Genomic DNA, 25,273 nt, shown 5'->3' with positions numbered 1-25,273 from the left:
AATGTCAGGCTCTGCATTTGGGGATGCCATCAAGGGATCTTTTAAAAATATTTTTCTGTTAATGATGGCTGAGGGTGGAGAAAGAGAAAGAAAAGGCACACTCAAGTTTCCCTTCTATTTTTCACCACCACCCTCACTTCCCCCTCCTCCTCCTCCCCTTACCTGCAAGCAGGTAAGGCAGATTGGGTAAAAAGGGGTCCTTTGGGAAAGGGAGTTCAGAAAGCAATGCCTTTCTTGCTGCTATCTTGTTGCCAACAGTCACCAACATGCACATATGAAGCTCCTGTTAAAATCTCACAGGTCATTTCCCTCACCAGCCTAAGGGTAAAAGGTATCCATGTGTATGCTCTTGTAAGTCCCCATATCCAGTCCTCTGATTCCCACATGCCAACGGATGACACTTCACTTGCCTGTGTCTAATATCAGGCCCACAGCCCACAGACACACACACACATACAAACAACACACACACCGGACAGCCCTCTTATTTTCAGGAGCATGAGAAGGAATCTACTCTTTAGTTGCAGCCAATTGGACCAGATGACACAGCTGGCCTGGAGTGTTAGGGCTCAACCACAAAAAGAGAAGCAATGGACATCTGTACCTTCCTGAGAGCTCCAGTGAGCTCTCTGCCTGGTGCCTTAGCAGAAAACCAAAGGCTGAGTCCTCCAGCTTTTCCTGGGGAGGTTTTGTAACCAATAGGGGAAAGGGGATGGAGAGAATAGTGGGGGATGAGAGGGAATGGTAGGTGGGGAGGGAAAGGTGTAGAAGCACAGAGGGCAGCTACCATCTGCAAATCTTACTGCAAGCTCTGGGAAGGAGGATCAGTCCAAGCCAGCACCTCACTCTGCCCCCAGCTATCTCACCTGAAACATCGCCATTGCAAATGCAGTGTTCAGCCTCATATCCAGTTCAGTGTTGGCAACAGAGTAGACATCTGTGCTCTAGGACTGGATTAGCAAATACAGTCTCTGTGTTTGTTAAGAAAGTGTAAGATGCAGTAACCAAAAATGCAGTGTCTTAACACCTCAGAAGTTTATTTCTTGCTTGTGTAAGCTCTTGGGAGGGTGCTCTGGCTGTGAGCAGCTCTCTCCCACACAGTCTTTCAAGGGCCCAGGCTCCTTCTGTCCTGTGGCTCTGACATGCTCTGAAGCGTCATTCCCCTAGGGTTGGTGAAAGAGGAAAAGAAATGGCACAGTCATCGCCTGGAAGGGGCACAGTACACTCCTATGCTCCCAGGAAAAATCTTGGCTTACATATGATGAGTTCAGCTCATTTTACTTCTAGTTTCTGTTTAAGGTTGAGTAGGTGATCAAGGAAGAGGAAGACTAAGTATAAGTCACTTACGTTCCTCTGATTTGATTTGATTGGCTGGTTAGTACGTAAGTGGTATCCCAGCTGCCCACCCCACCCTAGGCTTGACTAAGTATGAAGATCTTCATTGGTTCCACTGTCAGAAAAGGGTGTCATCCAAGTGTATCACTGCCTGCTGGGTGCTGTTCCACCTGGTCCTGGTTATTTTATCAGCCCCCTCTCCTGCCTCCTCCTCCCCCACCATAATTCAGCCCAGGCACCAGCCATGTCCAACTCCTTCTGCTCCCCGAGCCCGCCATGCTCTGTAATGCCTTTGCACCTTGCACACTCTTCCTTCTGCATACGATGCCCTTTCCTCTCTGCTGTGCCTGGCAAACTTCCACACCCTATTCAAGGTGCAGCTCAAATGTCCCCTGTTCCCTCCTTTCTCATCCCATAACCAGTGGAGCAAACATCCATTAAAGCACATTGCTCTATGTCAGGTGTGTCTGTCTTCAATTAGACTAGCAGTTCTCAACCGGAGGTGATTTTGCCCCCCAGGGGACAGTGTCTGGAGACATTTTTTATTGTCACAACTGAGGGTGAAGTGGGGGGAGGGGGCGCTACTGGCATCTAGTCGGTAGAGGCCAGGAATGCTGCTAAACATCCTACAATTCCCAGGACAGCCACTGACAACAAAGAATTTTCCAGGCCAAAATGTCAATAGTACGGAGGTTGAGAAATCCTGAATTAGATGGTGAGTTCCTCAGGGTGAAGGCATTCCATATCTTTGGAATCACCTTCACAATGTCACAAGGCTACATAATGCACACAGTAGGCTCACTATAATAAATGTTAAATGGAAGTAGAAACAGATACATGGATCAACATCAGAGCAGACAGTGTAGGCTGAAGAACAGCGAAGCTAAGCTTAACCCCTGAATCGTCCTTGGCACGTAAAGAATCTCCAAATCCGAAGCTCCTGTGGTCCGAGAACAACTGGCCAAACTGCAGGCGCTGCCAGAAAGAGACCCCAGGAGGGCAAGCGCTCCTCCTGGAGATGACCTCTAAAGCAGGCATTTAGCACCACACATAAGCCACTGTTTCAACATACAGCTCAAACTGGTGTTTGGGGGGTGTTGTTTTTTTTTACAATTCATATTCTGCTAATTGATCTATATAAATTATGTTTATCAATGTAAATAATTTGCTGGCTGAACTTGTTTGTTTTGCCTTATGCATCTTCACGCCCTTTAGTCTCTGGGAACCCTGAAGGACAAAGTGTTACATAAACTGGTTAAAAAGTGTAGGTTTAGCAACAACATATTTTTTAAACAAGACATATTTAACTGTGGTTTGCCTGCTGCTTACTCAAGCAGGAACTAAGTAGGTGATTATGAGACCCAGCCTGATGTCACTCCCAGGGTATCCCCTCTCCCAGGCCCTGCAGAACCTCCAGTTAGAAAAGCAACGACTGCAGTGCACACCTGCAGCACAGGGGTAATCCCCTCTCTCTCCCCTCCTTGTCCCACGGACCCCAGCTGTCCATCTTCTGTGGCCAAATGGGCCAACTTCCACAGCTGAGCACAGGTTTCAGAGGGCAGCCCCTGCCCACTGGTTACTCCAGGACTGTGGCCCAGGAACTCTACAGACACAGACTCAGAGATCTGCAAAGCTCTCTCCCTGTGTGTGCCCCAAATGCCACCAGGCCCAGTGAAATCTTTGGGCTTTTGACAAGCCTGTTCACCTGAGTTCAGTTCAGGCCAATTCCAAGAGTTTTTATTGAACAAAAGCTCTGTGCCAGTCACTGTTCTGGGAGCTGGAGACTTAAAATAAAGAACAGAATTACTGGGGGGACACAGACATGCTGACAAACAATTGCAGGGCTGTGTGTAAGTGCAGTGAGAGCAGTAAGTGTGAAGGTCTAAGTGAAGAGAGCATAGCCCTGGCCATGCCCATCAGAGGAGAAGATGTCGGCTAGCTGTAGGGGAGAAGGGGAGGGGAGGGCAGATACTGACCTACAGCCTTAACTAAGTCCCCAGGCTTAGGTTCCCGACAACTTTGATGACAGCCCTGCACACGGTCCTCACCCTTGGACTTCAGGAGGAGCCAGCTTCCTTCATACAAACCCCCAAGATTCCATTTCACAGGAGAGGTGGGGGTAGATGGCTAAGTCAGGCCTATCAGGAGTTGAGCCCGCTGGGGCCTGGGGGTCTCATGCAGACTAAACATTTAAAACCCTGAACTCCCACAGATGTCAGTCTGGCTGGACGGCACAGTCGGACACCTCCAAAAGGCCATCCACTCCCTGTCTGAGAATAAACAGGACCACGAACTGTTGGAATTTTTTTCTTTTTTGGGGGGGGGGTGTGTGTGTGTGGGTGTGTGGGTGTGTGTGTGTGTGTGTGTGTGTGTGTGTGTGTGTGTGGTTTTTTCTTTAAGGAAAGAAAGAAAATGGCATTTCCTTAACCCAGAGGTCAGAGGCTCAGCCCTTCCCACCTCAGCCCACACACACACCAATTCCCTCAGCCCCACGAGTGACTGCAGGAGACAGACTTTCCCATGACTCTGTCCCTCCTCACTCGCACCCATCCAGATGTTATCAATGCCTCTGATCCTTCTCTTCCATGAAGACTGACCCTCACATGTCTGGCTGCCAGGACCTCCTCCCTCCAGGAATTATTATCTCAATGTTTCGGATTTGTTCAAAATCGCATAGCCTGAGTTACGAGCTGCAATGGCCATCCTTGATTGTTCCTGGAGCCGTGGTCTGTCTCTTCAACATTACTCTGGGTGGGACAGCCCTGGGAAAGTGAGGGGCTCAAGGTTTCCATGTGAGGCTAAAAAAGTGGCCCCCTCAGTTCCTGCTGCAGACTCCTTTTGCAGAGCTGCAGCTCCAGAGGAGACAGTGTGGCTTTTACACGGACTTTTCCATAAGACCACCCCAGTCCCAAATAAATCACTGCATTAGTAATCCTTTATATGCTCCCATTTCTCTCAAGTTAGCGTAGAGATCTGATAAACATGGCCCCAGAGGACCCAGACTCCGACAGCTCCAACCCCATGCCATAAACGTCTGTCTGACCCCCAGCCTCTCCCTCTCACTGCCATGCAGCCACAGTCAGCTCAGCCCCTGCCCAGGGCCTTCTCTTTCTCCACCTCTCCTTCTCCCAAAGGAGATTCTAACCTGTGACAGCTTGAGGAGTCCCTGGGGGAGATCCCGTGTTACCTCCTTCAGCTCAGTACCACCAGAACATACTTAGTGAGGGCCTGAATTATGACAAAGGGTGAGTCCATTTTCAAACTTCCCGGAATTTAGAGGGGCCAGTGTGCGCATCCTTAATTTAATTACTATTTCTTATCTATCATCCCTTCGTAAGCCTAGGAGCTTTGAGCCTTTAAAGAATTAGACATGTGTAACACTAAGATCTGCAACTCAGAACATAGCAGATTAATCATTGGCCTTTTTCCTTTAAAAAAAATTTTTTTAACGTCTTTGTCATTCCTCCTTCTCCCTAAAATGCATTTACCCTGAATTAACCTTACGGAAAAAAATCCCTCCCCCAGAGAGCAAGAGGAGGGCAGGTATATTAACAGTCAACTCAGAGCCAACCTTTAACCTCCAGCCCTTTCATCAGAAGATTGACCATATATTAAGCAAAAGGGCCAGGTCGAAGGCAGCTGCAGATACCTTTGGCTTCTCATCCTTATCACAGATCAGATGCCTCTTCTCCCAGGCTGGCTCCAGTGCCGAAGCACAGCTCAGCCAACACAGACAGTCCCCATGTCCAGGCTGGTTCCAGAATCCAGGAACTCTCCTGTTGCCTTCAAAAACAGGGCCATCACCAACAACCCAGACAGCAAAGCCAGCAAGAGCACTTGCTCTGCTATAGGTGGAGAGGCTGTGGGGTGGATGGACGAAAGTTTATGGATGAGGTTGGGAGCTATCGGATCCTGGGTCCTCCAGGTCAGTACTTACCAGATCTCTACCCCTTACTTGAGAGAAATGTGGGTAATGTAAAGGATTGCTAATGCAGTGAAACTGAGTAATTTGTTTAAGATTGGGGTAGTTACATAGACAAATCCATATAAATTAGCAACAGTTCTAAACTGCCCCTCACATGGGTGATGAGGCATCACCCCTCAAGGTGATTTTAGGGCTCAGGGAAGGTTGCCACACTTTCCTAATCCCCTCTCCCCAAAAACATTTCTCATCTTTCAATTTGATGCCTCAAATCCCTTCTGTAAGTCAGAAAGCCTTTTACTCCATGATTGGAACTGAGGCTATAGCATGCCCCAAGAGGTAACCCCCTGGCTTTAGTTCATGCCTCCAAGGCATAGATAATGTCTAGATCTGGTCTCTGAGGAGCTTTCAGAGGGAGGGCCAGAGGGCATGGAGGCAGCAACCTCTGATGGGAAGAGTCTGGTATTTAACAGGCCTGGATTGAAATCCTGGCTTCACCCCATACTAGCTGTGTGATCTTGACTGAGTTAACCTCTCTGAAGGTCGGTTCCTTCACGTGTAAAATATTTAACTCACTGGTTTATCCTAAAAAGTAAAGGTAATGGCATAATTAAAGTGTCTGGCACAGAGATGGTTAATTTTCTTCTGTCTCTTGTGGAGGAAACTTGCAAAAAAGGGAAAAAACAAAGAAAATGATACTTTGTTTCCCCACTGAGCCCAGAACCAGTATTAACTCCCCTGAGATATAAATAGGAATTCATTAGTAAATAAGCTAAATAACTGGTGAAATCACACATTCATAGGAGGCTTGTGTGACAGCCTACTTTGATCTACATTCTATACCAGGGGTCAGCAGATTTGTCCTGTGAAGAGCCAGGTAGTAATGAATATTTCTGTTTTTCAGGGCCAGTCTCTGAAACAACTACTCAACTCTGCCGTTGAAAGCTGCCATTGACTTAGAAAGACATAGATCCATAAAAGAACAACTGTGTTTCAATAAAACAGTATTTACAAAAGTAGGCGGTGCTCCAGGTTTGGACCCCGGGCTGTAGTCTGCCAACCCCTGTTCTATACCAAGAAGTCCCTCATTTTGTGACTTCTTTTGAGCATCACAGACAGGGCCGCCTCTGAAGATCTTGCCATCTTCCATGCTACAGTGTCAAGGAGGACTGAAGTCTTGGGCATGGTCACCAGTCTGTCAAGCCCTCCAGACAGCCACAGGGTTAGGCAAGTTGGACGTTGTTAGGGTTTTTGGTGACTATGCTAATACTCAGGGAAATACCGTGAGTCGGAACTGCAGGCTAACTGGCCATGTGAAGCTGGGTTTAGTTTCTTCAAGGAAGAATCACAGGTTAGGGGGGCAAATGATAATACACAGAGCACTTTATTCCCCTCCCATCCATTATCTCAGTGTACATCAAAACAAAGCCAGGAGATGGAGCAGGAACCATCATTCCATTTTACAGAATGAAAAACTGAGAGGGCACAGGTTAGAAGATTTACCTGCCCAAGATCTTATGGCTAATTGTGGCTAATTAGTGTCAGAGCCAGAGATGAAATTCAGTTCTTGGCCTCTCTACCATATCACAGAATCTCCCTCTGCCCAGTGTTTCCAACTTTTTCCTTGACTTTAGGAATTTCAAAATCGGCAGTGAGCAGTTATTTCCCACACTGAAAGGGACTGGATTTTTTAACGAATTAAGAAGCTCATATAGAAGGAACTAATGACTTGTTGTGTGTGATTTGTGATGTCTCAGGCATAACCGCAAAGATTATGTCTTATTTTGAAGAGCAACCTTAGCAGTCTGGAAGCAGGGCTTGGGAGACAGGGACAGGGAAGAGGATGGAGGGGGGGCCGGTACACTGCTAGGACTCTTCTGCACAATATCACTGTCCAGTCTCCCCCAAATGGTTCCTGACATCTTGTTTCCTCATCCAGGCAGATCATTAAGCAGGTAAAACTGATCTTAATCCATTTAAGAACAGCCCTCAAAATAGAAGCTGGTCTAAAGGAGGGCACTGAGCCTTCATGCCCATCCTGGGGGTACCACTTGGCTTCTGCATGGATTCCTCCCAACACAACACACCAAGGAGAGGAGAATTCTTCAGCTCCCAAAATGAGGGAAGTCGTGATTCTGTCAGGAGTACTGCTTGATCAAAGAATTCAAACCTCATTCTTGAGCAAGATCCCTTTCCCTCTCCATATGCCCATCTCAAAACTCTGCCTTTGCCCCATGGATATATGTACAAACTGCCTCTAACTCTTTGAAATAAGAGCTAGATATAAATCTTAAGAAATGAATCATGACTAACATAGATCGAAAGCCATAGCCACACCAGACACTTTGCACGCAATAACTCATCCGTGCTCACAGTAACCTCACAGCTGAGTTATTATTATCCCCATTTTCAAGATGAGGAAGGAAGGAGCTCAGAGAAGGTACAGCTTCAGCTGACACTTGGGATTTGAACCTAGGTCTCTGTGCCTCCAAAGTCCTGCCTTTACTGATCTGTGCTCATTAATGGAGCTATCTCTTTCATAAAGCTCAGATAAAGTTTCACTGGGAAACTGCTATTTCTGGTGGCTCATTCTCTGTCTCCCTGGTCTTCAAACCTCTCTCTGGTCTGAAAGATGAAGGAAGAAAGGAACTACAATATCCATCCATGTTACCCCCTCTTATAGAGCACGGATGAGTGACCCAGAGACTCTAGACACAGAGAGGTATGTCACTGCACCATCCCAGCCAGGGTCTTATCTAGAGCAGCAGTGCTTATGCAGGGACCATAGTGATAGGGACGGAAGACCACGGGGTCTTAGGTGAAGATCAAAGCCAGAGATGAACTCTGGTCCATAAGGTGAATGGTAGACCATTAGCCCACACTCCCCTGTGGGCTAGAGCAGGGCATTACTAGAGCAGGACAGCAGACAGTCCCAGAACCCAGAGCCCTAATCACTGCTCTCTGAGGCCATTTGGAATGTATCTGACCGTCCAGGTTTCATTCATCTCCTTTGAGTTTTCAGAAGATGACCCGACCCCGGGGTTGCAGACCCTAGGCTCACCTGCAAGGTCATGGGTACGAAACACAACACCACTCCCTCCCGGCCAGCCTCCAGTCAGTCCCCAAGGCCTCAGACAGCCCACAGGAGCCCAGGAGGGGGCTGCAGACAGGCCTGAACAGCGAGAGAAGGGAGCACATGACCCTCCAGGGCTTCTCACGCCACCACATTAAAAAAAAATCATGTGATAGGTCAAATTTCATTCATTTCATCTGGTTTACAGAAAGCAAGTCTGAGCGTTTGGGCAGGAAGACAATACAGAGGAAGGTCCCTTAGGTACTGAAACCCAGACAGCCTGAGTGTACGGAGGGGCGGGGGTGACACACTGTTTGACAAAGGTGTCATGTGATATTAAACATGGTCTCAGACCTGTGAACACTGACCTTCGCCCCTATTCAGCCCCACCCCCTTCTCCCCCCAGCTTCCCCCCATTTCAAATCTGAAATGTAGATTTGTCTTGAATACAAAATGCCTTCCATGGGCCAGAACTGAATGTTTGCGCACCCGACTGCATTGAAATGATACAATGCCGGGGTCAGAGTAACACAAAATACTAGGACCACTAGACATAACACAGACTCTCTTTCTAAACACACTACTGCAGCAGTTGGCAGTCCCCAGCCCCCACCCTCAACCTCAGGCTCCAACGTAAGAGGATTTTCACTTTATCGCAGGTTTGCTGTGCCTTCACATTCCTTATTCATTCAGTGCCTTGGTGCTTTCTCTTTGCATTCATAAAAAAATATTGGGACCTGATCTAGAGCTTTGACCAGCCTTTTGAAAACAGCCATGGTGCAGGGGAAGGCACCTTCAGAATGGGTGTGGAAATCTGTTAGCAACTTTCTAGAACGTAATTCTAAACCACAGGGAAGAACATCCTTCCGCCCTGTGCAGCTAAAAAATTTAACAAACCACAACCGCCTTTCCCAGTCAGAGGCCAATACCCCCTCCAGCTGAAAAACTGGATTCTGAAGAGAAGGACTTATAGGAAGATTCATCACAAAGAGGATATTTTCTCCAAAGCACTCACCTTTGAGTTCTGAGTGTCTAGTTGCGTGTGTGTGTGTGAGTAAGCAGACATGTGTATGCATGAGTACATTATTTGTGTGCGTCTATATAAGTGAATAGGTATATGTAGAGTGAATTAAGTATGTGCAAGTGTGCATACACGTGTATACGAGTGTGTGAATGTGTATGTGTGGGAGTGTATGTAAGTATATGTGTTGCTGTGTGTTCACGTATGTGAGATTAGGAGTGAGTGTATGAATGTATGGGAGTTTGTGTTCATGCAGGTGAGTGTATGTGACTGTGAGAGTATGTGTATCAGTGTGAGTGTGTCTATTAGTGTGGGGGGGGGAGGGTAATGGAGAAACCCAACATCTGATTAGTCAGCAGGACTAGGGGTCTATAGACTCCATGTGGAATCTGCCTCCCTCCTCTTGCTCCTTGGACATGGCTGGGGTTAAGTACCTGGAGGTGTGTGATGGGCCAAAAGCCAGAGAAACACAAAGCAGCGAGCATTCTAGGGAAACAGTTCTGTTGTTGAAGACACACTGACATTTGTGGACTTGACCTTGAGTCCCCAGAAAAGCCTACCTCAGGAGGGAAAGCCTATCACAGGATGGGGTCACACCCTAGAATGAAGCAGGAGAAAGGGCAGAACTCAGCGCAACTGTCTGCTTGCCAGCTCCTTTGTTGATCTATCTGCCCCAAGTATATGGGACCTCCTGCAGGAAGAGACCACCCTGAGTCAGGGGAAAGATGCAGGCATAGAGCCTCCTGCAGTCTACATTTGTAGGGCAAGAGACTGATACATCCTGATACTGGGCTGGCCAAAATGTTCATTCGGTTTTTTCCCTAAGATGGCTCTAGTAGCACTTAGTTGTCTTTAACTTCATTCAAAACAATTTTGCTAGACTGTATTGTGACAGCTGTCATATCAGCGTGCACTTAAAGAGAAAATTATCAAACTTGGTGAATTTTTGTGTAGCCATTTTAATACTGAAGATGGAAGAGAAAAGGCAACATTTTCGGCATATCATGCTTTATTACTTCAAGAAAGGTAAAAACACAACTGAAGTGCAAAAAAAAGATTTGTGCAGTGTACGGAGAAGGTGCTGTGACTGATCGAATGTGTCAAAAGTGGTCTGCGAAGTTTCGTGCTGGAGATTTCTCGCTGGACCATGCTCCATGGTCGGGTAGACCAGTTGAAGTTGATAGCAACCAAATCGAGATATTAACTGAGAACAATCAACATTATACCACATGGGAGATAGCCGACATACTCAAAACATCCAAATCAAGCGCTGAAAGTCATTTGCACCAGCCTGCTTATGTTAATCGCTTTGATGTTTGGGTTCCACATAAGTTAAGCAAAAAAAACCTTATTGACTGTATTTCCACATGCGATTCTCTACAAACGTTAACAAAAACATTCCGTTTTTAAAACAAATTGTGACAGGCGATGAAAAATGGATACTGTACAATAATGTGGAATGGAAGAGATCATGGGGCATGTGAAATGAACCACCATCAACCACACCAAAGGCTGATCTTCATCCAGAGAAGGTGATGTTGTGTTTATGGTGGGATTGGAAGGGAGTCCTCTATTATGAGCTCCTTCTGGAAAACCAAACGATTAATTCCAACAAGTACTGCTCCCAATTAGACCAACTGAAAACAGCACTCAACGAAAAGCGTCCGGAATTAGTCAACAGAAAACGCATAATCTTCCATCAGGATAGCGCAAGACCGCATGTTTCTTTGATGACCAGGCAAAAACTGTTACAGCTTGGCTGGGAAGTTCTGATTCATCTGTCGTATTCACAGGACATTGCACCTTTGGATTTCCACTTATTTCGGTCTTTACAAAATTCTCTTAATGGAAAAAATTTCAATTCCCTGGAAGACTGTAAAAGGCACCTGGAACAGCTCTTTGTTCAAAAAGATAAAAGGTTTTGGGAAGATGGAATTATGAAGTTGTCTGAAAAATGGCAGAAGGTAGTGGGACAAAGGGTGAATATGCTGTTCAATAAAGTTCTTGGTGAAAATTAAAAATGTGTCTTTTATTTTTACTTTAAAACCGAAGGAACTTTTTGGCCAACCCACTACATGTGAACTGGTTCGACCTCCTAAAACCCTCCTCATTCTGCCTCTACCCCAGCATTTCCTTCATGCTTCCTGGTCCCCAGCACTCTACCCATCAAGTGACAAAAGACTCTGGAATTAAATTTGCCTTTTTTCCCCACAAATGTATGCTCTTTACTACTCCCTTATATTTCTAATCTCCTAAACCCATTTAATTATGTCCAGAGTAATTAAACTTGTTATCAGGGGGCATCTGGAAGGAAAGTTAATACATTTTAATTTGACTTATACAATGAATATTCGATCCCACATACAGTGTGGGGGAGGAGCTTGTACACACACATTCTTGCTTAATATGCTCCTGGCACTCATGGGTTACAGGAGGTTTTCAGGCTGGGCACTGGGATTCACCCAGCCATGGTAAGAGACCATGAACACCATGTGGCCAAGGCCTCGGGCTGAAGGGATTACTGCAGAGTATTAAAACTGGGAGGGGTGATACTTCTGGAAACTCAAACACCCCTTGGACAAAATAAAGTCCCTGAGATTTAAAGGAGACCTTTCTCACTAAGAGTTGGGGATTTGTATTTCCTTTTAAAAGCAGAAAGGGATGGGGCTAAGAAAAAAAAAAAAAAAAAAATGTGGCTTGTACTGTGCCTTCCAAATTGAATTATTCCTGGGGGCTCTTTTCCTGAACTAGCCTGGCAGGGAAAGGTGGGCACCAGCAAAGGTTCCCACGTAAGAGACAGGGTACCTGCCCGCCGTAAGTATACACCGTGTCTCTGTTGAAACACATGCCCAGCCAGCCCAGACTCCTTGTAAACCAAGAGGAATGAGTCCGCATGACCTAGAAAAAAACCCTGAGGCTAGAGGCATCAAGTCCTGCTCGACACTTAACAGGCTGTGTGACATTGAGCAAGTCCCTATCCTACAGGCTCCCTGTAACCAGCTAGCCTCAATTTCGTTACCTGTGACGTGCAGAGTTGAACAGGAAGCTTGCCCAAGTCCCTCTAGTCAGAATATTAGGTGATTCCATGCCTTCTTGCTTCAGACCTCCCCCGGGGAATGTGCCTCCTGGGGAGAAGGGGTTGTAGGCCAAGATCTGCTGGCAGTAGAGTTCCCCAGCAAGGGACACTAATCCACATGGGGACAGTTAGCATAACTGGAATTTAATCAAATAAATGGCTAAAACTTAATTGTTAAGTGGGAGGCTGCCTATGCCATCTGACCGATCCTACAGCTTACTGCACTGCTGGATGCCATCTGAGGGACGGGGTGGGACCCAAGCAGTTCCTGCCCACCTCCCAGTTGGCCCCAGACCACTCATGCTCACACACTGCTGAGGCCACTTTTTACCAGAAGGCCCCTTTATGCTAACAAGCAACCCAGACAAAGCGTGTCAACTATCTGAGGGGGTGAGAGATCCCTGGTGGGAAAGACTCATGGTAAGAGAACACACCTCCCTGGAAACAGATGTCCTGATCCCATAGCACAAATTGCAGTATCACATCCCCAAAATACAAGCCCTCCCATAAATCATTCAGGGGAGCCTGTTTCGTTTTCCTGTTCTGATGAAAGTGACCCGTGTGCAGGGCTCAAGGCCAAAAGTGCCGCCACACTCGAGCACCTCCACACTTCCCCACAGCTTACTGTAAAGGGGCTGACCAAAACCACGGTGGCTGGAACCACTTCCCCACCTGCCCTTTAGAAGCTGGCATTCCCCGGGGTTCTGTCCTTCCTCTCCTCCTGTGCCAGCCCGGCCAAGCCCTCAGGGACCACCCGGAAAATCTCCTTTCTCCCCACCTTCCCAGGATCATCCCACATACAGCTGGGAGCTAGGTCTCATCTTTAATTTCTGTCCCTCTTCTTTGGGCAGTGTCTCCTACTCTACCTGACACTGTTCATTTCAAGCCAGCATGTTTCCTCTCTCCTCACTGTATTTTCTTTAATCAACTTTATTGAGGTGTGATTTTACATAAATAAAACTTTCGCCAATTTTCAGTGTACAATTCAATGAGTTCTGACAAATGTGTACAGTCACGTAACCACACCTCCATCATGTAGAACACTTAACGTTATCTCTCACCCTTTTGCAGTCTACCTCCTATCCAGGCCCCCGACTCTTGGCATTCTGTGATCTGTTTTCTATCCCAAGTGTTTTGTCTTTTCTAGAATTTCATTTAAATGGAATCATTCTGAAAGTACTCTTTTATCTGGCTTCTTTCACTTAGCATAATGCCTTTGAGATTCATCCATATTGTTGCAAGCATCAGTACTTCCGCTCTTTTTATTACTGAGTAGTATTCTACTGTGCAGCTACATCACAATTCCTTTGCCTAGTCATTAGTTGATGGCTATTCCAGTTTTCCACTATTACAAATAACGCTGCCATGAATACTGGAATACAGGTCTTTGTGTGGATGTATGCTCTCATTTCTCATTAGCAGAAAAACTGCTGGGTCATAGCGTCAGTGAATCTTAACTTTACAAAAAATTGCTGAACTCTTTTCCAGAGTGACTGTATCATCTTGCATTCCTATGAATTAGAGTTCCAGCTGCGCTACATCTTTGTCAAATCTTGATATTTTTTATCTTTTTAATTTTAGTCATTTGAGCATGTATGTAGTGGTATCCCCTTATGGTTTTAATTTGCATTTCCCTAATGACTAATGATGTTAAGCATATTTCCATGTGTTTATTTGCCATTTGCATATCTTCTTTGGTGAACTGTCTGTTGTTCAAATCTTTTGCGCATTTTATTGTTTGTTTTCTCATTAAGTTGTAAGAATTCTTTACTCCAGATACAAGTTCTTAATCAGATATAAAGTATAAAATATTTTTCGCAAATATTTTCTCCCCATCTCTGTCTTGTCTTTACATTTTGTTAACAGTATCTTTTGAAAAGCAAGTTTTCAATTTTCATAATGTTCAATTTACCAATATTTTATTTTATAGTTTGATCTCTGTGTGTGTGTCCTATTTAAAAAGTATTTGTCTAACCCAAGGTCACACAGATTTTCTCCCATGTTTTATAGTTTTACCTCCTACATTTAGGTCTATGATCCATTTTGAGTTAATTTTTGTCTATGGTGTGAGATGGAGATTGAAGTTCTTTTTTTTTTTGCACATGGATTCTAATTACTCCAGTTCATTTGATGAAAAGATTATGTTTTTCTCATGACTGCCTTTGCATCTTTGTAAAAATTCAGCTGATCATGTATGTGTGGATCTATTTCTGGACTCTATTCTGTTCCATTGACCCACATATCTATCTGTATACCAACACTACAATGTCTTGATTATTCTAACTTTACACTGAGTCTTAAAATCAGATAGTATAAGTCCTCCAACTTGGTTTTTCTCTTTCAAAATTGTTTTGACTATTCTAGGTAGTCAAAACATTTTGCATTTTTATATAAACTTTAGAATCAATTTGTCAATTTCAACCAAAAAAAACTGCTGATCTTTTGATCAATTTCTCCCCCATTATGTTTTAAGCTCCTGGAGGACAAGGAATCTATCTTACATTTTCCTCATGGTTCCTGAGTAATGGTCATTTAACTGCCTCGCTGGGGAAATGAGGCTATGATTGCAGGCAGGGGAGGCTGAGGGCAGAATGGGAGAAGGTAGATCTGAAGGAACACAGGTAAGGAATGGTGCGGCGTCAAATGCAGACATGGGGACAATGAATGGAAACTCTTGGGTGGGGGCAAAGTGACTATTGTCACTCCTAGTGTGTCACCCTAGGAGTGGCACAGGCAAGTGGTGAATAGAAAGAAAGGAAGGTTTCTCTCATAACCTAGGTCACTGTGTTTCACGGTCAGAAAAAGTTCCAAGATGCTCAGAACTTGGTTATTCTAGAAGGAGAAACTGGGGTTCCCGGAGGCTGGAATCTAGTAATCAATCACGGTGATATGGAATGGAAGTTGACTGCATTTCTATCTGATTTCCCCTAGAAAGAGTTAGAAAGGTCTTAGAGATCATCTAGTTTGTGTTTTACAAGTGGGCAAAACAAGAACTGGAGAGACTGAAGTCACAGAGTTAAACAGTGAATTAGTAGCACAACTAGGACTAGAAAACAATATAGGTCTTCTGTCCCCAGGTCAATGACCTTTCCACTATATCCCAGCCTCTTTAAGAAGTTAATCAGTTAATCAGCTCTAAGCTGTTCCAGAAATTCAGAGGCTGGTCTACAGGTCTCCCCTGATGCTTCCTCCCTTTCTGTCCACCCATCAGCAGAAGCCATTTTCAAGGAACCTTAGTGGCTTCTCCTCAAAATCCTCACTGGGACCAAGCTCCCTTTCTTTGTCATTCACTTCAAACCAGCTTTGTCTTTCCCAGGTACTTTGGTGAAATAGGAAGGGCTCTGAACCAGAAGTCAGGAAACCTGGTCTCTGGACCACCTACTCCAAACTCACCGATCACTGAACTTTTCCAAGCCACGGTTTTTCTCCTCTGTCAAATGAGGATGATAACACCCACCCCATCTGCTTGAAGGCATTGTGAGGATACAGTGAAAATAGAGCAGAAGTACCCTCAAATGTCTAGAAGGTGGCATACAGTGGAAGGTTTAGGAATGGAGATAACACACTCCGAAAACATGCTTCTTCTGAAAACTCATTGCCAGAAGCAGGAATGACAAAGGAGGTTTAGGGGCTTGTCCTGCATGTACACTATCTCCCTTCAGTAGAACTCCCTCGCCACAGTAGGAAAACCTGACTGAGTCCTTTCATTCTCAATGTGTGTAGAGGTTTGGGGGCGGGGGGGATGTACATCCCAACTCTCTGCCAATCTCTCCATCTCCCTCTCTCCTTCTGGAAAGAGGCCTTTCCCAGAGATATTTGAGCTCACCTTTGCTCTGGTCTTGGGGGCCCCCTCCCACTTCCAAGTAACTGCACAGCTCAAGTCCTCAACTTGCAGCACCTCTACTCCACCTCGCAAGTCAGTCCAATGTCCTGGCCGATCTCTCCAGAGGCCTCCAACTGTACCTCCGATTTGCCTCCTCAACAGCTGCCTCAGGCAACACAGGGCTTAACGGCCCACAAGCCTGCCATGCCTAAACTGAGGTTGTTCATTCCCTGAACAAAGTTTTGAGTGCCCCCCCCAACCTCCCAAGTATTATTTAATGGGAAAGAGCCATAAAATCATCAGTAATCACCACCTTGATACCAAGTATTGACCATTCTAAAAAATCCCAGATAAAACTCCATCTAGCCCCCAGACACATGCTCCCTTTGCTTGCCTTTCTCTCCCCAGAAACAAGATTCCCCAACCCCACTGAGACTGAACACTGGTCTTGTGGAATAGCCTTCTTCCCCGTGATGCAGGATTCGACTCCCATTCCTGGAAGGCCCCAAATTCAGTGCGCCTGAAACTGACCCTAGGCTTTGCTGATCTCTCCTGCTTGGAGCAATTTAATTACTAAATTAAGGTAATATCATTGTTTTTCTAACCACAAATGGTGTTAAAATGATCAATGTCACTAATGGATAGCTGGATCTCCCTCCACCACCTCCTTGCCCCCACATCCTAACACCCCCCTCCCCACCAAGGAGAACCAAACTGTCTCCTCCTAGTGAGGGTGCCCACATTTCCATGCAAACTGAGTGTCCAGAGTGAACGGGGAGGGGGCAGTACCCAGACTTTCTCCTAGCTTGAGCTGCTGGAGTATTTGCATAGTAAAATGCCTTAACAGCTTGGAATTAATCTTCGCTGCTACCCTGGATGGCCTAAAGAACTATTTTCCAGGCCCTCCTATGTGAAAACTCTGGATGGCATTTGTAGGTAATGGAGCCTCTGTATATTTGTCTAATTATCATATTTTTCTATCTGTCTCCAAAATGTGGCCCCAACCTAGAATATCATAAAATGTTGTAGGTGCCTTAGACTATTTTTATTATATGAAAATACTTAAGCATTCAATAAATTACACCATGCATGCCTTTATGCATGAGGATTACAGTGGAATGGGTAGAGGTTTGCATGAGTGGACACAGCACAGGCTTTGGAAACCAAAATACCCTGGTTTGAGTCTTCCTTCATGGATGATTTAGGGAACAGCCACACATCCTTGCTAAGCCTTGGTTTCCTCTGCTGTAAAAAGGGGATGTGCTAGGCTACCTTCTAAAATGACCCCAACGCCCCAGCCTTCTGGCATCCACGCCCTTGTGTAATCCCCACCACTGGAGTGTGGGCTGGACCTTGCTAGACCTGGATCTTGCTTCTAATAAAAAGAAAATGGCAAAAATAGTAGGATATCAACTCCAAGATTAGATTACAAAGGACTGTGACTTTTCTCTTTCTCTCTCTCAACTTGTTTATTCCAATGGAGCTGACTGCCATGTTGTAGCTGCCCTGTAGAGGACCACACAGCAAGGAACCTAAGGCAGCCTCCAGCCGATAGCCAGTGAGGAACCAAGGCCCTCAGTCCAACAGCTCATGAAAAACTGAATCCTGCCAAGAGCCACTGAGTGAGCCTGCCCAGTTGAACCTCCAGAAGACTGTAGATCTGTCCTTACCTTGACTGCGGTCCATGACAGACCCTCAGCCCAGCTAAGCTGCACCCGGATTCCTGACCCATAGTAACTACGAGATAATAAATGTGTGTTGATGTAAGTGCTAAGTGTTGAGGTGATCTGTTACCTAGCAATGGATAACTAATACAGGAGATCAAACCATATAAGCTACTTCACAGAAATGCTTCCTCCTATGAGATAATAGGACTTTAAATAATGAAGCACCACGCAGACGGTATACTATCATTTGCTTTCAATCCAATAAGTCAGTCATTTTCCTAAATGCTTAACTTGCTCTGTTTGACCAACCAGAGGAAGTTCTGCTCTCCTCCAAACGTCCCCATCCACATGTTTTCCAGGAGGTTTTACCCCTATGACAATGTCCACTTTGGGGCTTGGGGTTTGTTTTGTCTGGACTGTGGGCAGTACCACCTCACAGAAGATAGTGAGTAGACAACAATGGAAAGTGAGCTGAGAGTAATAGGAAGGCTGTCCCCACAAAACTACTCTTACCTGAGCTTTGTCACTGACAAACTCCTACCACTAATAAATAATAGTGGTAAGAATCATAATGATAATAGTTACTACCATTTACTGAGCAACCACTATGGGCAAGGAACTTTGCAAACATTCTTTCAGATCCTCACCACAACCCTGAAAAAAAAATTCACAGGTTTTAAATCACTTAGCATCTAAATGCTAAGCAGTTAGACGTCAGAGTTGAGGTTAGAATCAAACTCTTCTTATGTGTATTTATTCATTTTCTTTTATGTATGTGTGCCTCGATAAACTATTTTTTAATAAAAGGTGAGAATTTGTTTTGTATACTTTTTGTCCCACTTAACACTGTATCATGAACATTTTCCCATGTCCTTAAGTTTTCAGGGAGAAAATACTATTTTTAAAGGTGGCATAGTATTCCATTATCAAGCAGACTTATCCTACCCTTATTATTCAGCATTTAGGCTGTTTCCAGGGGTTTTGCTATCATAAATTACACTGTGATAAGCATCCATGTACATACATCTGTCATCACATCTCTGACTATTTCCTTAGGATAAGGCCCTAGAAGTGGGACTACAGGGTCAAATAAGCAAACGTTTTTAATGCTCCTTATGCATGTTGCCAAATTGCTTGTACCAATTCATACTCCCAAGGAGATAAACACTTAAATCCAAAAGCAAAGGGAGTTTTAAAATGTGAGATAAGCTAGCACCTTGTTTAAAGGAACAACTCCTTAAGTTCCCTGCAAAGGCCCTCTGAAAACCCCTGTGAACCAATGGCTGAGGATACATTGTTCCACCTTCCTGACTGGCTGGTTAAATTCCCAATGTCCCAGATGTCATTTCACTTACAACTGTAGGAGGGGATTGGGTGGGGTAAGAGGGGAGATGGAAGCATTTGCATGATAATAAACCTGAAACTTAATAATCATGCTTTTACAGAACGTGTATATGGTTCTTTCTTGAGGCAGCTTTTCCAGAATTGGATGACCTTCTCCAAGGGGATAAGGATATTTTTCCTTGCCAGATCTTAAGCTAGGGCATTGAAATTATTTCTATACACATACACAAAAAGGAGGGAGCTGAGATGCAAATATTTAGTCACCCAAAGAGAGGAGAAAAGATATCACAGTGGCATTAATTATCTAGATAGTACTAAAGGCCAAACGAAGATTCAGGGAAAAAAATTTTAATTGTTAAAATTCTCCACCCCAATTTGTTATGCACTGACATAGTCAAAGAATCACTGGCCTATTTTAACCTTTGAACATTTCCATTTTGCTTTTGTAAATAGGGAGAGAGAAAGGAAAAGACTATTCACAAAGACAATGGTGGAAGGATGGCTATGGGAGAGACACAGAAACAGAGGAGGGGGAAAAGGCTATTTCAGTTCTCTGTAGTTACTTGGGTTTTCACACCATAGGCTAGGTCTTAAGAAATGGAAGTCAGGGGCTTCCCTGGTGGCGCAGTGGTTGAGAGTCCACCTGCCGATGCAGGGGACACGGGTTCGTGCCCCAGTCCGCCGAGGAGCGGCTGGGCCCGTGAGCATGGCCGCTGGGCCTGCGTATCTGGAGCCTGCACTCCGCAACGGGAGAGGCCACAACAGTGAGAGGCCCGTGTACCGCAAAAAAAAAAAAAAAAAGAAATGGAAGTCAGCTTCACACACAGGCCAGGTAGGACAGGGCCTGGCTGGTGTGGTATTAAGAGGCCAAGAAGGTTTCGGTATTTTGCTATTATTTGAAACGCCTTGCACTGGTCAGGGCAGGCCAACTGCTGTAGCAAACAACCCCAATATCAGTGGCCTAACACAATAAAACAGTATTTTTCACTTATATCGCAGTCTAATGCAGGTTATCCAGAGGGTGGCAGATGAAGGAGGGCCTACCTCACACTGTCATTCAGGGGCCCAAGGAAACGTGAACTAAACCAAGACCACATCATTCTCATCCATCCAACTGACAAAATTTGAATTTTTACAACAAAAAAATAACTGTATATACATTGTATGATCCAAACAGATTTTAGAAATTATAAAATCGCTGCTCAGAGTTCTGTGCCACCAAAGCATAGAGAGAAGGAAGGCCCAAGTAAGAAAAGCTAGGAGAGAAGTAGAATTAAATAAAAGGGAAGAGACTTGAGGGAACCACCTACATTGCTCCCCAACTCAGAAGAAGTTCAGAAGAAAATGAGTCCAAGCCCCAGAAAGAAGTTGTCGCATCCCTACAAAGAGCAGCTACTGGCAACAGGGAATAGTTGTGCCAATACAGGCTCTTTTAGACTCTTACGGCCACTCTCAGAACCCTCCCTCTAAGAATAATCACCTAAATCAGGACATCTTGGATCCTGGGCATGAAACATGCATACTCAGCTCTTAAGTCTCCTGCTTTCTTACGGTCACATGTTTCTTACTTAGCAGCCCAGTCAGAGCATCAGTTTTGGAAGGGAGGTTACTTATTCCTAGGCCTAGGGTGAGGGATGGGAGGGTATGTGAGAACTTGGGCAGAGGCTCACCATAGTCCCATCAGACTCGTACGGATCATGCCTCCTGCACTGGGCAGGTGAATGTTGGACTAGGAGGTTGTGGTGAGCAAGAGGTGGTTTCAGGGACATTTGGTGCAAGATCAATTAGACCAGGGCCAAAATAGCCTCTGGGATAGGACATGTCTTAGTAACATAGGCCTGGGGCCTGGGGGGAGAAGACATTTCATCACTTAAATTTCAATATTTGTCTAACAGAGCCCTGAAGAGATTTCCAGGGAATACATAATTGCCAAGAGAAACTGGAGATTTCTAGAAGGTTCCTGTATCTCTCAGTGATATCTTCACTGGCCCTGGCTGAGCAGCACCTTCACGCTAAGTTGGTGGACACTGTCCTTCTCGGGGTGACCACCTCGCCCCAGTTTGCCCAGGACTTTGCCAGTTTTAAAACTGTCTCAGACTCAGGCAAACCAGCATAGTTGTTCGCCCTAGTTCTTCTACACAATTTTGCTGACTGCATCGACCAGGAGCTGTTTTACCTAAAATGACAAAGGATTTGTACTGAACCACTGACATCCTCGTCTAGAGGAGTCCAGATAAGGGCAGGTGAGGGCCACTGTCTGCCTGTGGCACAAAGCAGCATTATCTATACCCTGAGGATGGGAGACTCGATTTACAACTTTAGCCTCTACTCACAGACTTGGGAGGGAGCGTGAAGATAATCTAATACAACCATCCTGGATGGCACATAAGGAAATGGAGATGGAGAAATCTTAAGGGACTCTCTTAAACCTACACAGCAGAACTGTCCAGGGCCAAGGCTTCTTTTGCAATCTGGCACTCTTTCCACCATACCACACAAGTCCGTCACTAGAACACCCAAGCAACTGAATTAATGGGTCCTAAGAGATGAACCTGGACATCCCTCTCAAATCCTATGAGATGTATTCCCATAGTCACCACCAGTGGCAAAGGAGAGGATGGTGGCAGCAGCACTTCTCTTGGGGAGAAGTGTGGTGGATAAGAGGCGATACCACCTTGAGCCTCCTTATCCTTCTGGGGCTCCACCTCCAGCCTCCAACCTCTCCTGACCAACGACAGAGGCCCACAACACCCTGCGCTCTCATCCCATCCTAACTCCTTGGGGTTATCCAGGGATGGTAAACAGGCGAAAAGAGGGGGAGGGGTGGGCTTGGGGAGTAGTAAGTCCATCACCACAACCGCCTCCCTGAGCATCTCTTTAAAGTTTATTTGCAACTTTTGAGAAGCCGAACAAAATACCTTTTTCAGGTTGACTCCACAGAAACGTCATTTTTGTTTTCAGAAATCAAGCCAGCGGCCAAGCAACTACTTCTTCAACCAATGAAGCACCTTCTTTCAAGTGTCTTCTTTTTAAACGGAACAAAAACGGTTTTGATCACACACAGAAAGGAGTGTGCAGCTGGTAATACATGCCCCTTGGGAACACAGGGCTTTTAAAATCATTATTCTTATGGCTTTTCCCATTATTATTTCAGATTTATTAAGCCTCAGCTGTCTAGATGTACCTGTAGAAAGGTAATTTGGGTTGGGTATCATTTTAGGAAGCATATGGAAATTGCCATCAAAGAGTAATTATTTTATATTCTCACTCCTCCCAGTTCTCTTTCTGGACTTAGACATGGGCACTATTGAGACAGATGGGAGTAACACAATGCAGGTTACTTCTACCCCCTCCAATACTGGGGGACTGAAAAGCTACTTCAGGTAGATATGTTTCAACCCAAAAGGCTGTGACATTGAGAAGTTAAACCATCCATTCCTGTTTACCTCTGCACCTCACTCTTTCCCAAGACATACCTTGTTCTAACTATCCTCTCTATTCTCTGCCCCTGAAAATCTCTTCCACGCTCTGAGACCCAGCTTAAGATCCAAGCTAAATGACCTTTAACAAGTCACTTAACTAGTTCAAGCCTCAGTTTCTTTATCTGGAGAACGGCAATAATACTACATGGATCAGAGGAGCAAATGACATACACATAAGAGGAGCTCAAAAACAGAGCATGCCCTTTACCTTCACCAAGTGCCCAGTGAGACGGCATTCATTTATTGTCTTAACCAGTTTGCATTCCAGAATCTTCTTTTTTAAAACAATGTTCATGCCATATTTTAACCAGTGGTCTACCATATTTTGATTAGGACTAAGTGTGGCCTATCAATTGTTAAAAAGTTTCCAGAAACCAAAACTAAGTCCTGTAGCAAAAAGGCACGTGGAGGTCATGGTGTAGGTACGTGCTGGTGTGCCTTCTCATATGAGAAGGAAAATTCCCAAAACCTATTACAGGAAAATGTTTGCGTCACCTGCCATGGCCCTGCTGTAATTCATTGTTATTTTCCTCGAAATACCTCATACTGTACTGCATGTAGGAAGACATGTGGGCACTCCATTTGTGTTTGTAAACTGAATTATAGCCATGGTTGCAAAGTGTTGGGAATTTAACTAGTTGGGGTGGGAGGGAAATGTTTTCAAAAGCCATTTAATTCTTTGTGCTCTAAACTATATTTCAGTAAAACAGAACTCCAAAAGATCACCCAAAGCTGCCGCCACAACAGCCCTGGCCCAAGGATTGTTGAATGGTGTCCTATAAACCCTGCCTCATAAATACTCCCAGGATAATGAACCCACGCCCCCAAAGAGCCCCTGAACTGGTCTACTAACCCCAATACATGTTAAATTTATTATTTCTAAACAAGACAAAAGACCCGATTGGATTTATTTCCTTTAAAAAAAAAAAAAGGCACTCCTTTCCTGACCAAATTGAGACCTTGAGCTGGTTTATTTGCGCCTACTTGCCCGTCATTTAAGCAAAACCTCCTTCTATAACTTCCCTGGCGTTTTTAAGAATCGCCTTCCTTCCCTGACTGGCCTAAGCCTACTCCTCTCACCACGGATTGTTCACAGCTGAGACAGCCATTCACTGATTCTTCCTATGGCTACGCCAGGTGACTTCCTACCTGGACGCCCCTGAGCTGTGTTCTCTCAGGTTACCCTCCCAGGTTCTCCCCTGCAGGGAGAGTCACATAGAATCTTAGAGTCAGAAATGACTTTGGAATTCATGTAGCCATTTTACAGATGAGGAAACTAAGGCCCAGAGAAGAAAATGAACTGAAAGAGCAGGGACTAGAGCCCAGGTGTCTTGGCTCTGAATCCAGCACTGCGCCACCAAACACCCGGCCTGAAGGCGTCCCCAGCAGCCCCTCCCGCGGCACACAGTCCAGTGGGATCGCTTGTGAGGTCCAGGGATGTTGCCTTCAGTGCTGCCGGCCTGGCCTCCAAGCTGTCTGCCCATATAGGCTTCGTGTGGCCGCCACCCTCCATCGCCCATCGCCCTGCAGCCTCCAGGCTTGTCTCATAGGACTTCCCAGCACCGTGTATTCTCGAGGGCAGACTCCTTCCTTCTTGGATAAAGTGAGACGTACAAAATCTGACAAACTAATCCATCTGGGGAAAGGAGACTAATGACTCCTCCTAGATAATCTGAGAATGTTAAAACACAGGCCTTCTAAAAAACAAACGAAACAAGGCCTTCTGAAGGAAACGGCTTTGCTGTCCCGAGCAGCACAGTAACTTTAAAAGAAGGCATTTGAAACTTCAGGGGTGATGGAGCAAGCTGCCTGCCCTCTTAGAGGTAAGAGGTAGGAGCTGGCCAGGCCCAGAGGCGGCCCAGTGGATGCAGGTGGTACGTAAATCCACCTGCTCTCTCAGCCTGCATGTGTCACCGGCAAAGCCCCCGTGAACAATTCCTGGGAAATAAAAACAGAATCTGGGTAATAAAATAACGTCTAACCTTGTTTTCCTTTGTGCCTCGTCCAGTTTCACTTGCTCAAAGTGGGCTGCGTGTAGAGGCCTTGCTCCGGGCCCTTCAAACCAGAGCTCCCGGTAGGAAACGACTGCGACACCGCAGCTCGGCCGACGAAGCGCTCCACACGACACTCAATTCAAGATGGCGGCAGCAGAGCGCGTGCGAGACGCTGCACCCCGCCCTGAGGTCTGGAGCCGGGAGCAGCGCAGGTGCGCCAGCCCTGGGAGAACTCCGGCCCCGCCCCCCCGCTGACGAGATCCCTACAGAGCAGCCCCGCGCATGGCCTTCTGGGCGGAGTATGGGCTCTAGAGCCTGAGCTCGCACCTCTCCGTTCTCGAATCAAAGAACAAAACTTCTGAACTAAACTCGGTCTTCTTCTATTGGCTAGACCAATAGAAGGTAGGAGGACCCTTCTTGGGGCCCAACTCAAAAGAGTCGATAACAAAGGGAATCACTGAGAACCGCAGATCAGTATCATAACCCCAGGGCTCACAATTCTCCCTCCAGGAACCGGTCTGTCCTCAATTCCCATC

At 45.6% G+C, this 25,273-nt stretch overlaps 1 long non-coding RNA gene across 2 annotated transcripts in view; it reads right to left on the bottom strand.

The window, feature by feature from the left end:
- Nucleotides 1–24,987, bottom strand: part of LOC307196579 — a 596,584-nt gene extending 571,597 nt beyond the window's left edge. For both annotated transcript variants that reach the window (XR_013831170.1, XR_013831171.1), the window contains exon 1: nt 24,726–24,987. This is a non-coding gene — a long non-coding RNA (uncharacterized lncRNA). The remainder of the gene's footprint in view (nt 1–24,725) is intronic.
- Between the last annotated feature and the right edge of the window lie 286 nt (nt 24,988–25,273).

The sequence above is a fragment of the Stenella coeruleoalba genome (genome assembly GCF_951394435.1).
Source record: "Stenella coeruleoalba genome assembly, chromosome: 13".
NCBI classification, from domain to species: domain Eukaryota; kingdom Metazoa; phylum Chordata; class Mammalia; order Artiodactyla; family Delphinidae; genus Stenella; species Stenella coeruleoalba.
Note: the sequence above shows the minus strand (reverse complement) of the source record. Positions and strands in the feature narration are given on the sequence as shown.